This window comes from Canis lupus, chromosome 21, assembly GCF_011100685.1.
Source record: "Canis lupus familiaris isolate Mischka breed German Shepherd chromosome 21, alternate assembly UU_Cfam_GSD_1.0, whole genome shotgun sequence".
NCBI classification, from domain to species: domain Eukaryota; kingdom Metazoa; phylum Chordata; class Mammalia; order Carnivora; family Canidae; genus Canis; species Canis lupus.
In genome coordinates, this window is record NC_049242.1 from 39,346,090 (window position 1) to 39,357,617 (window position 11,528).

Consider the following 11,528-nt stretch of genomic DNA (forward strand, 5'->3'; position numbering starts at 1 on the left):
GGGCTCAATGCAGGATGGGACATGAGACTCTCCTACTCTCAACCCCCAAACCTGTTCAAAAGGGCAGTTAGCCCCAGGGAGGACTCAAGACCCACACCAGCATCTAAATACCCCTTCTCCCCTCCATGGGAGAGACTACCAGTTGTTTGCCAAGATCCAATCTCTGCTCCTCCCATAGTAAGAGCTTTTTTTGTTTATTTTGCAGCTTTATTGAGATATTCTTGATATATAACAAATTGTATATAAAGTACACAATTTGAGGAGTTTGACATATTTATCTGCATGAAACCATCACCATATTCAAGATGATGACTCTATCACTCCAAAAGCTGTTCTATGCCCTTCTGTAGACCCTTCCTTGTTCCTCCCTTCCCATGTCCCTCATCCACAGACAACCAAAGATCTGTCACCACAGATTATATGTTGTTTTCTAAAAATTTGCATAAGTGGATTCATACAGTATGTATTCTTTTGTCTGCCTTCTTTTCACTCAGTAGATCTGCTCTGAGATTCATCCATGTTCGTTCCCTTTCACTGTGAAGTGTACTCCACTGTATGGATGTACCAAAATCTATTTATCTATTCACTTTTTGATGGGTCACTTCAACTGTTTCCAGTCTGGAGTTGTTACAAATGAAGTTGCTACATTCACATATCAGTCTTTGTGTAGATCTAGGCTTTCATTCTCTTGGGTAAATACATAGAAGTGGATTACTTGGATCATATGGCAGACGTATGTTTAACCGTCTAATACACTGCCAAGCTATCATCCGAAGTGGCTGTAGGTTTTACATTCCCACAAGTGGTGTGTGAGAATTCCTCATCAACACATAGTCTGATCAACCCTTTTTATTTTAGCCATTCTACTGTGACTTTAGGAGCATCTCATTATGGTTTTAATCTGCATTTCTCTACTGATTACTGAGCTATTTTTATGTGCTTAATGCCATTTGTATATTCTCTTTTAAATTGGGCACAGGATTGACTAACTTCTATCTTTCTGCCTCCCTTGCAGCTAGGTATGGTCACATGATAAATAAAATGTGGGAGAAATAGATTTTTTGAACTTCATGCCTGTTTAAAAGAAAATTGTTTGCCTTCAGTCCATACATTATATCAATCTGCTTTGGCTGCAATAATACTGCATAAAACCACCCCAAACCTCAGAGGCACACAAACATGAATATTATTTTTATCTTGCTGACAGGCTCTGTGCAGCTGCTCTGTTTCCAGCTGGGGGACAAGTTCAGGTCTCTTTCACGTGTTTCATTTCAGCACCCATATTCCTGAGAAGCCAGCTCATGCCTGAGATCACAAGCTCCCAGAAAATCAAACAGAAACTCAGGATGCTTCTTGGCCTAAACTTGGATCTGGGGAGAGGAAGTCTACTCCCCTCTATGGAGGTAGATCAAGAAGAAGGGAAATTTTGTTGAACAATCTAACCTCCTAGGGTGCTCCTTCCCTTCCCACATGCTGAGGCATGGTGTATCTGTGCCCACATCTGACTGTGCAGGGAGGAGACTGTTCTGTGGGTGGTAGAGCAGCAGGAAAGGGGACCTGGGTCCCCTGAGAGTCCTCATGGAACAGAACTGCCCACATAGTCTTGTCTAAGGACTGTTATGTGAGAATGAAGTCAGAGAATGAAGTCAACTCCATCTTCTTTATGACCCTGCATTTTTAACCCTCTTTGTTCCCCTAATGTAGGCTGTACCTTAACATATGCTCCAGCATTTCCTTTTCCAGCACAAGGAAATATGTTTTTGTTTTGCTTTGCTTTAATCTCCTCTCATGTAGAAAAAAGAAATCACATTACCCAGAAAGCATTCTTTCATGTCTAGCAGCCTAAAGAGGGAAGGTTCCAGGTCAAAATGCAGAAGTAAATGCTTCACATTACCACCCTGCCACATGAGCTACTCTACTGGGTGTTTCCAAGAATTCTGGGAACTGACCTGTCATATTCAGAACACTGCCTTCCCTGGTCTTCACTCCAGTATGTTCACCTTCCTCTTAGACAGAGGTCCTGGCTCTTGGTTTGCCCCTAGTTCTTCCTTACCTAGGCCTGTTGCTGGTCTTGCAGCGCCAGGTGCCAAACCTGGCCCTGGCATCCTTGCCTCTAACTGGCAGTGCCTCCACCTAGCCTTGCTCCACTCAACAAACACTGAATAACAGGCTCTGGCATCTCCTGAGGCTCTACACTCATCAGCATGCTGGGAGGTAAGTGCAGGCAACTGGGGAGAATTTACCTTCAGCAACAGGCTTCTCACACAGAAGCCAAACACACCCCAGCAGGTATTGAGTGCAGGGGTCGGGGCCTCCAAAGGCTTCTGAACATGTTTCTTCTCCTGCTCCGCAGAGGCAGCCTCTTTCTCTCTTGCCTCTGTCTTTCACAGCCCTAGCCCCGTTTCTGTGCCCCTTTGCAGGCACAGTTGTCAGGCTCTTCTTGGGGGTAGGGGGAGTCCTGAAAGCCAAGGCACTGCCCCAGCTTCCTCTGCCACTTCTCCCTGTATACACTCTCTGGCAACTAGCAACTCCACCCAACTCCAGAAGAACCCCAGATCCCACAGCCTGCTCTCCTCTCTGCCCTCAAAATTCCCATCCTCTTCTATGCCTGGCAACATCCTTCCCATCCTCCAGGTTCTGGTTAGATGACACCTGCTCCAGGAAGCCTGCAACATTGGCTCCCTCAAGCAGTGGCTGTTTCCTCCTCTGACTTCCAGTGAACCCCAAACACCTCTGCTCTGGTTCCAGCCCCTCTGTATCACTGTTAGATATTTACCTACTTCCTCCCACCCATCATTCTGTGCCTTCTTTGAAGGAAGGGCCAAAGTCTTTTTTTGTATTTGGGTCTCCAGCACCTGGCCTAGTGCCAAACAAATGAGACATGTTAAATCAGTATTTGCCAATGGAGGAATGAATGAGCAAAAAGAGACAAGAAATAAATGGCCAGTTAGATGGAAGTCTGCTTAGATGCACTTTTCCTTTCCAGCATTTCTTTCTGTTCAAATATGCATTATGTATTTATTTACTATCTCCTCTTCCACTTCCCTGTAAGCTCCATGAAGACTCAGCTGTGTCAGTTTTATTCACAGCTATGTCTTCAATACCCAAAGCCTGGACCTTAGAAGGTGCACAGTAAATATCTGTTTTAGAAATGAAAAAAAAAAAAAGTGCGCAAATACTGGATGGGAGGACAAATGAGTGTGTGAGAGGGTAGCAGGATAAAAGTAAGAAGGAGGGCAGCCTGGGTGGCTCAGCGGTTTAGTGCCACCTTCAGCCCAGAGCCTGATCCTGGAGACCCGAGATCGATTCCCACATCAGGCTCCCGGCATAGAGCCTGCTTCTACCTCTGCTTGTGCCTCGGCCTCTCTCTCTCTCTATCTCTCATGAATAAATAAATTTTAAAAATCTTTAAAAAAAAAAAAAAAGTAAGAAGGATGTAGTCAGCTTTGTAATCTAGAATTTAGATTACACTAAACTGATTAGACCAGGCTAACTAATTCTTCTTGGGGGAAAGACTGCTCTTTCTTGGAGGGAAAAAACCCCCAAACTTGTGGCCTTTTGGTTTTACAAAGGCAAGGCCCCAGGGTTGATATAATAGTATAGGTTAGAGAAATTTTGCATTTTTATCAAAAAACTTCTTTACAAAATAATTATTAAGAGTCTGCCCCATGGACATATATCTGTACTTTTTTCTTTAATGTTAAAAGTGGCAGTTTTTCCTTTGGTTATGTTTTGTTATTCCTAATGATTGGGAGGGAGAAGTTTCAATGGCCTTAGGCCCAGAGAAGAGAAGGAGAGAAGCCCCTGAGATGAGTAGAAGCAGCAGCACCCCTCCTTCGCCCAGCCCAGGGACAGCGGCCCCTAGCACCAGGGAGAAAGAGGCAGGCAAAGAGCTTCTTATGATGTACCACATATAGTGGGCTGGGGGAATATTGAAATGGGGGTCCAAATTTAGGTTTCCTCTGAGGGACACAATTTCCTCAATGTAATTCATTCCCCCATGACAACTTTATGTTAGCGGAGCCTAGGAGAGTAAGGAAGGCCGCTGTGCCCATGCCTGGAGCAAGCTGCTGTGAAGGGAGGAGAGGGAGCCAGAGAAGCAAGGGGAGTATGAGAGGAGAAGCCCACAACTGCAGCTCACACAAGTAGTGACAAGCAACAACCACCACAAGTAAATACTCCCCAGAGAGCCTCAGGGAAATGCAGATGGGGTGGAAATTTCCTCTGAGCAATCAGAGTGATGGCCACTGTATCTTACTAGAATAGTAAGAATGACTGTAAGAGCCCCAAGAAGAACAGATTATTGATGGATGGATTGATGGATGGATAGATGGATGGATGAGTGGGTGGGTGGGTCAGTGGATAGATGGATGGGTAGATGGGTGGATCAGGGAGATGCATGGATAGAAGAAATGGATGAGGTGGTAGATGGGTGGACAGACAGGTAACTGGCTACTATTACACCTTCTACCTTTAAGTAGATAAGCCCAAAGAGAGTGACTGGCCACTTGGATATCTGAGTTATGAAGCAAACAGGTGAATGTATTGCCCATCTGGAACTCACTTCACTGCCTAAAGTCCTAAAAAACAAGCCTGTCTCTTGTGCTTCCTGGCCTTCTGCCCTGGCAACCCCTGTCCCATGCTGATGCATGAATGTGCCTCACACAGCCCAAGGGAGGAAAGCTCCTAGTTAAAATATTCAACTGCAGTGCTAAGAATGCACACTGATTACCGAGTGTGTCCCAGGCCCAGCTACTCTGTCTACAGCAGCAGCCTGATTAGTGAAGGAGGCAGTTCAATCAGCACAGCCTTCAGCCTGCACACAGAACCCAGCACCGCCAGCTCCTCAGAGGCTGGCTTTCCTGAGTGGATGGGACCGGCAGAGGGATGTGGCTGTTGCTGACCCTCAGGAAGTCAGCGTTGCCCCCTGTCTCTTGGCTGCCTCTCTAAGACCTGGATTCTATTAGCACCTCACAGTCTGCCAGGCTGAGTCTCCTTGCCAACCACGTACCAAATAATCATTTAATCATCACAGTACCTTGAAGCTGATTTTGTTACTATTCCCATTTTATAGATGAGGAGACTGAGGCTCAGTGAAGTCATGTAGGCTGTAGTTCTAATTCAATCCCAGGTCCTAAATGTCCATGTAATGCTGTCCCTACTGCAGGAATCTGACAGTAAAGGAGACCAGTCAGAGATCTATCCTTTCTGTCCAGAAGAGCTGGCCAGGTGGGGTGAAGCTGATCATGGAGTCATTCCTTTTATGGACTCATTTTGGCTTCCTAAAGTGCAAGTCCTCACAGACTTCCATCCACAGACCCACCTGCAGCTCCCAGACACTCCATTGGACCCCCAGACCACAAGAACTGGCCCTTTATCCTGGCCCTGTAGCCCTGCCCTCCTCCCACAGCCCTTACATCCAGGCCCAGTAACCTGGCCTCCTGCTTGCCCTGAGCTGGCACCACTGACCCTGGGGGCCCCTACCCATCCTTAGCCCTCTTCTTTTTCAGAGCTCCCTGCTGCCCTGACTCCTACCCAGACCCACAAGGTCCTCTCATTCCTCCTAGCTCCCCTACTCCTGTCCTGCCTCTCATTGTCCCCAGCCAGCATCATTCCCGTGCCCCAGCCATACCCAGATGCTACAGACATCACCCAGACTGTTCCTTCTGCAACAATGCCATTTACTTCTCCCTTCCTCCTCCTCCTCAGCCACCCAGGAAATACCAACACCTCTTTCATGCCTCAACTTGAGTATCATTTTCTTAATGCAGCCTTTTTAGTTCCTTTCCTCCTCCAGTCCAAAGACTCAAATAAGAACTCTTTCCTTTGAGTCTTCATGGTTTCCCGTCTCATCACAGGCCCAATAATACTTGAGTGTTCTTTTGTCTTCTCATGTCTGGCTCCTCCATCAGTTTGCTAGATTTTGAAGGTAGAGGCTCTGTCTTTCCCTTTACTCCTCCAGCACCCAGCTCTGGGCAGGAATTAGTGATGTTTAATCAATCACCGAATGACTGTCAGAACCAAACCATTCCTGTCCAACCTCACACACTCCCTGGAACACTGCAGTTGATTAATAAGTGAATGTGGAGGGTGGGTGGGTATTGGGGAAGAGCTGAATGTTCAGCATAGGTTCAAATTTTTGCTGAGTGGATATAGGCCTTGAATCCCCCCAGAATGAGACATTCCAAGAGCCTCCTCTCACCTACCAGTGAGCTGTAATAGGTCCAAAATAGCTTTGCAAGAACTTCTGGGGTCTTGTCCAGTTGAACTCTGCACTGCTTGTGCTTGTCTCCAGGCAGAACAGACAATGAATTGTGGCCATAAGGTCAATCAGATGAGACCTGATGACCGAAGCACATCATAGGGCTAGGAAGAGAGATTATTAAGCAATAGAATGGAAGCTCTGTTCCCTGGGTATTTGGCCAACTACAAATTGCTCCAAGGCAGACATTCTGGGATCTTCCATATACCAAACCAGTTCACAGGTCCAAGGCCAAGGCCAATGGATGACAAGGTTACCCCGCACCCAACACAAGAATTTCCCCAGTGGAGTCTGTTTTCTAGAAACAGAGACTAATTGGATTCTATTCACATGTGTACCCCCTGCCCTTTGACAGGCAGAGAATCACATGAGGGAGCTACAGCTCCCTCAATTTCTTCTCGAACCACGGCAGTAGAACAAGAACATGGTTAGAGATGGGGCAAAACATTCAACACAAATTGTCTCTAAGTTATTTGTATGTCATCTTGTTTCTCATAAAATAAAGATGAAAACACTTTTAGGTAACCCAGAGCATAAGACTGCCATTAAGTTACTCTGAATCTCTCATTCTTAAATGTAGAACATTAAGTTCCATTAAGAAATTTCCTTCTCTCCTTCTATGCCTCCGTCCTTCCTCCTAGGATCCGGGTACTCCTGAGGAAAGGTATTATGCCCTAAAACTAGGCTCTGGCCAACAGGATGTAAGCAGAAGGGTGACAACTTCTTTAAGCCTTTTTAAAACAATAGCTGGGGTGCCGTTTCCCCTCTTTATTCACCACTTCATCTGCCCTCTGCTTGGAATGCAGATATGCTGTGCAGAGCTCTATCTGTCACCTTGGATCATTCACACAAAAACCACATTCTAGGGATGGAGAAGCATGAACTGGAAGGAGCATAAAGGAGCAGAAAAATGTATCAGCCAATGCCTTACTTACCTCTAAGGTCTGTACATGAGAATGAAATAATTTATTGTCCTCCTCTTCCTTTTTATGTTTTTTAAACTACCATTTGTTTGGATCCCTGTCACTTGCAGATCAATACAGGGCCCCTGTCCTACCCACTAATCTCAGTTGGCACCATCTCCTCAAATGGAACATGGTCCGATTCTCCATCCTCTCCTCCTCTCCCAATAGGCTCCACGGTCTTTATGCATATTGCTCCACAACCACCTCCGTTAACCTTTGGAAGACCAAAGGAACGTGGCCAAAATTGTATGTTATAAACAACCTCAGTATTGCATATGGCAACAGTTGTTGACTCTGACTCGTGGGGCACTGGGTGATTTTTATTTCCTCCCTTTTCCATATGCTCTTGTTTCCTTCAATGAGCATTTATTACCCTTAATAATAAGAAAAAATAAACAATCTAATAGAAAAAATATTCTGATACAGCCCAAACAAACAAACAAATGTAAAAATGCCTCTAAGGACAACTCCAAAGTCCAGAGAAGTGGGATTGCCGGAGAAGGGCAAAGGACGGGGAGATGCTCCTCTTAAGGTGCCGCGTGTGTAAGGCGTAGCTGGTCAGTCACCAAGCCAAGGGACTTGCGTGGGCCGCCTCGAGCCTTTGTGAACCCCAAAGGCAGGTATCATCTCCACCTCACAAAGGTGAAAACCCGAGGCTCGGAAAAATTCCGTTATTTTTTCACCCGAGTCACACAGCTCGTTGACACAGCCGTAATCGGAAGCCAAGTCTCCCCAGCTACGAAGCCTGCCATCATTTGACTATGTGAAGCTATTTCCTTTACTTAGATTTCTGAGTATCTGGACCTACAACATCATCCTCAGGAGAGTCAAGCCTCTGACTACTGCTGAGGGAATTACCTGGCTTGGCGAAACGGAAAAGTCTGAGCGCGGGTTCAGCGGCAGCCCGGCGGGCGCTGCAACCCCATCCTCAGGGCTCGCTCTTCTCGGTCGGTCGGTCGGTCGGTCGGTCAGTCGGTCGGCCCTCTCTCCCTTCCAGACTTCTCACCGTTGGAACCGGAGCCATGGCGCCGACAACCCCCGCCCCCCGAGGCGCAGCCTCCACAGGCCGAGAGTGAAAGCGGGCCTCTTGGTCCCAGAATTCTCCGCAATAGCGTCTTCCCTCCCATTGGTTCTGGGCGAGTCACGTGCCCATCCCTGGGCCAATCACCGTTCCCCAAGAGCGCCGCGGGCCGTGGCGTGACCCCTGAGGAGCTGAGAGAGCTGCCCTGAGGAAGTCCCGAGGTTGGTTTCCTGAAAGGATGTGCGAAGATGTGTCGGGGTCGCAGCATCCCTCAAGTTCCCAGCGGCCACCTTGGGCCTCCGCTGCCCTTAGCCTCGGCCACCGTGGGAACCACTTCTCTGTGTGAGGACCGGACGCGAGGCCGCCCGCCACCGGAAGGGCGCGGCCCGTGCAGTCATGGCTTCTGTAGGACCCACGTATTCCTTTCCCAGATGGATTCTGTTCTCCTTGAAATCCTTTAATGAGGAGCAGACAGGCATCGCACATAGATCTGGATGTGGACTCAGAGCCAGAGGCGTTTGATGATTTATTAATTGACCCACCAAATCTAGTCTGTCTCTGTGGGCCGGTGCTAAGAGGCCATCTCCTTCATTACCCGGCAAAGTTTGACTCCGTGAAGGACGATCCCTTTTCAGTGACTTCTAACAGAGGAATTTCCTTTGGCAATTCAAGTCAACGGGCGTTTACGGAGCACCAGCTACGTGTCGCAGTCGGCCGGGCTGGAAATGCAGAGACGGAGGCGACCCAGATCCTGCTCACAGCCCAGTGGATGGGACAGGCCTGTGAGTCCGTGTCTTCAGTGCTGCGCAGAAAATACTCTGTTCGTTTCTTAGGGCGGCCCTAGTAAATGAGCACAAACTGGGTGGCTTCAAACAACAGAAATGTATCCTCTCACAGTTCTGGAGGCCAGATTTCTGAAATCCAGATGTTGGCAAGGTTGATTCCTTCTGGAAGCTCCAAAGAAGAATCCATTCCATGTGTCTCTCCTAGCTACTGGTGGCTACTGGCAATCCCTGGCATTCCCTGGCTTCCCCAGCTTGTAGACCTCTATCCAGTCTGTCTCCATCTTCACATGGTCATCCCCCTCTGTGTCCTTGTCAAATTTCCCTCTGCCTTTTCTCTTATAAGGACAGCTGTCATTGGACTTAGGGTCCACCCTAAATCAGGATTATCTCACCTCAAGATCCTTAATTGCATCTGCAAAGACTCTTTTTCTGAATAAGGTCAACTCACAGGTTTCAGGCAGATGAATCTTTTGAGGTTCTCCATTCCGCTTGTAACAGTCACTGTGCAGGGTACAGAGAGGCATCAGAGAAGGGAGTGGTTTTCTGCCTTTCGAAAGTGACGGCAGTGGTGTCCTCAAAGAAGAGGGCCTCCTCTTTCCAAGAGGATAACAGGAGTTTGTAAGGGACCAAGGGGAGGAAGGACATTGTGGGAAGCAGCAGGTAATGAGGCAGAGCCAAGACAGTGAGCCATCAACTTCAGGGAACTAACAGCAGTGTGGCGTGGCTGGGCCCTGGAAGGGAGAGTTGGCGGGGGGGCGGGCAATGAGGCTGGAGCGAGCAGTGGAACCAGACCTTGACAATGCTTGCCAAGAAACATAGACTTGGTCCTTTGAGCCACATGAAGCCACCAAAGAGAGAACCAGTTCTCTGAGGGTGAGTGCTCAATTTAACTTTTCTTATGGATGTTTGCATTTCCTTTTCTTTTTTCTTTTTAAAGATTTTGTTTATTTGACAGAGAGCGCAAGCACAAGGATGGGGAAGCATCAGAGGGAGAAGCAAGGAGCCGATGAGGGGCTCAATCCCAGGACCTTGGGGTTAATGACCTGAGCCAAAGGCAGACTCTGGTTAAGCCACCCAGGTACCCCAAGGGTGTTTTCATTGCCTTTGCAATCTTGGCAAATGTTAAATCGTGAGCTACTTAACAGCAAAATTCACGTTTGATTCACCTTTGTACAGTGCTCATGTCTAGCATGTAGTATGTGCTCAGCAAACATGTCCTGTTTAGTGAATGAACTGAAAAGGCAATTACTAAGTGCAGGTGGCCTCCAGCTCTCACCCATGAGAGGCAGTGTGGGAATGAAGTACAGAATTCATGTTTATCAGTCTGTGTCCAAATTGCAATTCTGCCACTTGTGAGCTCTGTGACCTCGGACAATCTCTTAACTTTCTGCTTCTCAGTTTGCTTCTCTGAATGATAGAAATAATCATCACCGTCATAAACACCGCAGGTTAATATGTGAGCCTCAGGCAATGCGTGGCCTGCCCTGTGCAGTCTCCAATAAACAGGAGTTGGATCCAAAGAGGCTAAAGTGCTGAAGGAGTGGGGGCCCAGAGCCGGGCTGGCTGGGTTAGCATCTTCAGCAGCTTGGAGGCTAGAGGCTCAGTGGGACACCAATGACGCATCTGGCATTAGAACAGTTGCTGGCTGCGGTGGTGTCAGGGATGATGCTTCTGTGACAGGTCACGGAACTCCCTCCACAGCTGCTCACACACTGTGTGGTTGGCCCTCTGAGGAAAGTAGGGGCTTCTCAGCCCCAAAGCTGGAAGGTGAAAGCAGGTGGGTTCCAGAAAGGCCATGGTGGAACCGTGCCCCAACACAAAGCACTTTCAGGCCTTCCTCCATGACCCAGGTCCATAAGGCCTGCCTCTCAGCTCATAGCTCCTTTCGGCTACCCTGAGACAGAGCTTACATGGTGCTTTGTTCTCCACTTCCTTTTCTAGGGTGGGGTCCTGACTCCGAGCCTGTGCTCATGCTTTCCTGTGTTGGTTAGGGGTCCCCACAGTAGCTTCCCTGACCACATCCACCTCCCTGTGCCATTTGAGTACCAGGATAACACCATCCTCTTCTCCCTGACGTCAGCTATCTCAGAGCTGCAGCACCTGTGGCATACTAGGACAATCAGAATGTGTCTCTTGAGGATTGATTTGGGACACTGAGTCTATTGGCTCTGGGGACAGGCTATGGACTCTAGCATGCATTGGCCGTGGAGCTCATACCAGACCCAGCTATAAGCCCCGGATGTGGAAAATAGAAATGAGTGGACCTGCAGAAAGGCGGAATGAGGCCCAAGCATGAAACAAAGATGAGAGAAAGCAACTGGGGAGGGGCTGTGGGATCCTGTACCCTCTACATCCTGCAAACCCAGCTATCCCTCCTGAGAAACCCTCCTTGTATTGAACTAGATTGGGTGAGTTTCAGTTCCATGCAACTTGGAAATCCCTTCCAGGAATTTGGCTAAATTTGACTCTGTCTAAAAGGACTAACTCAGATTGCT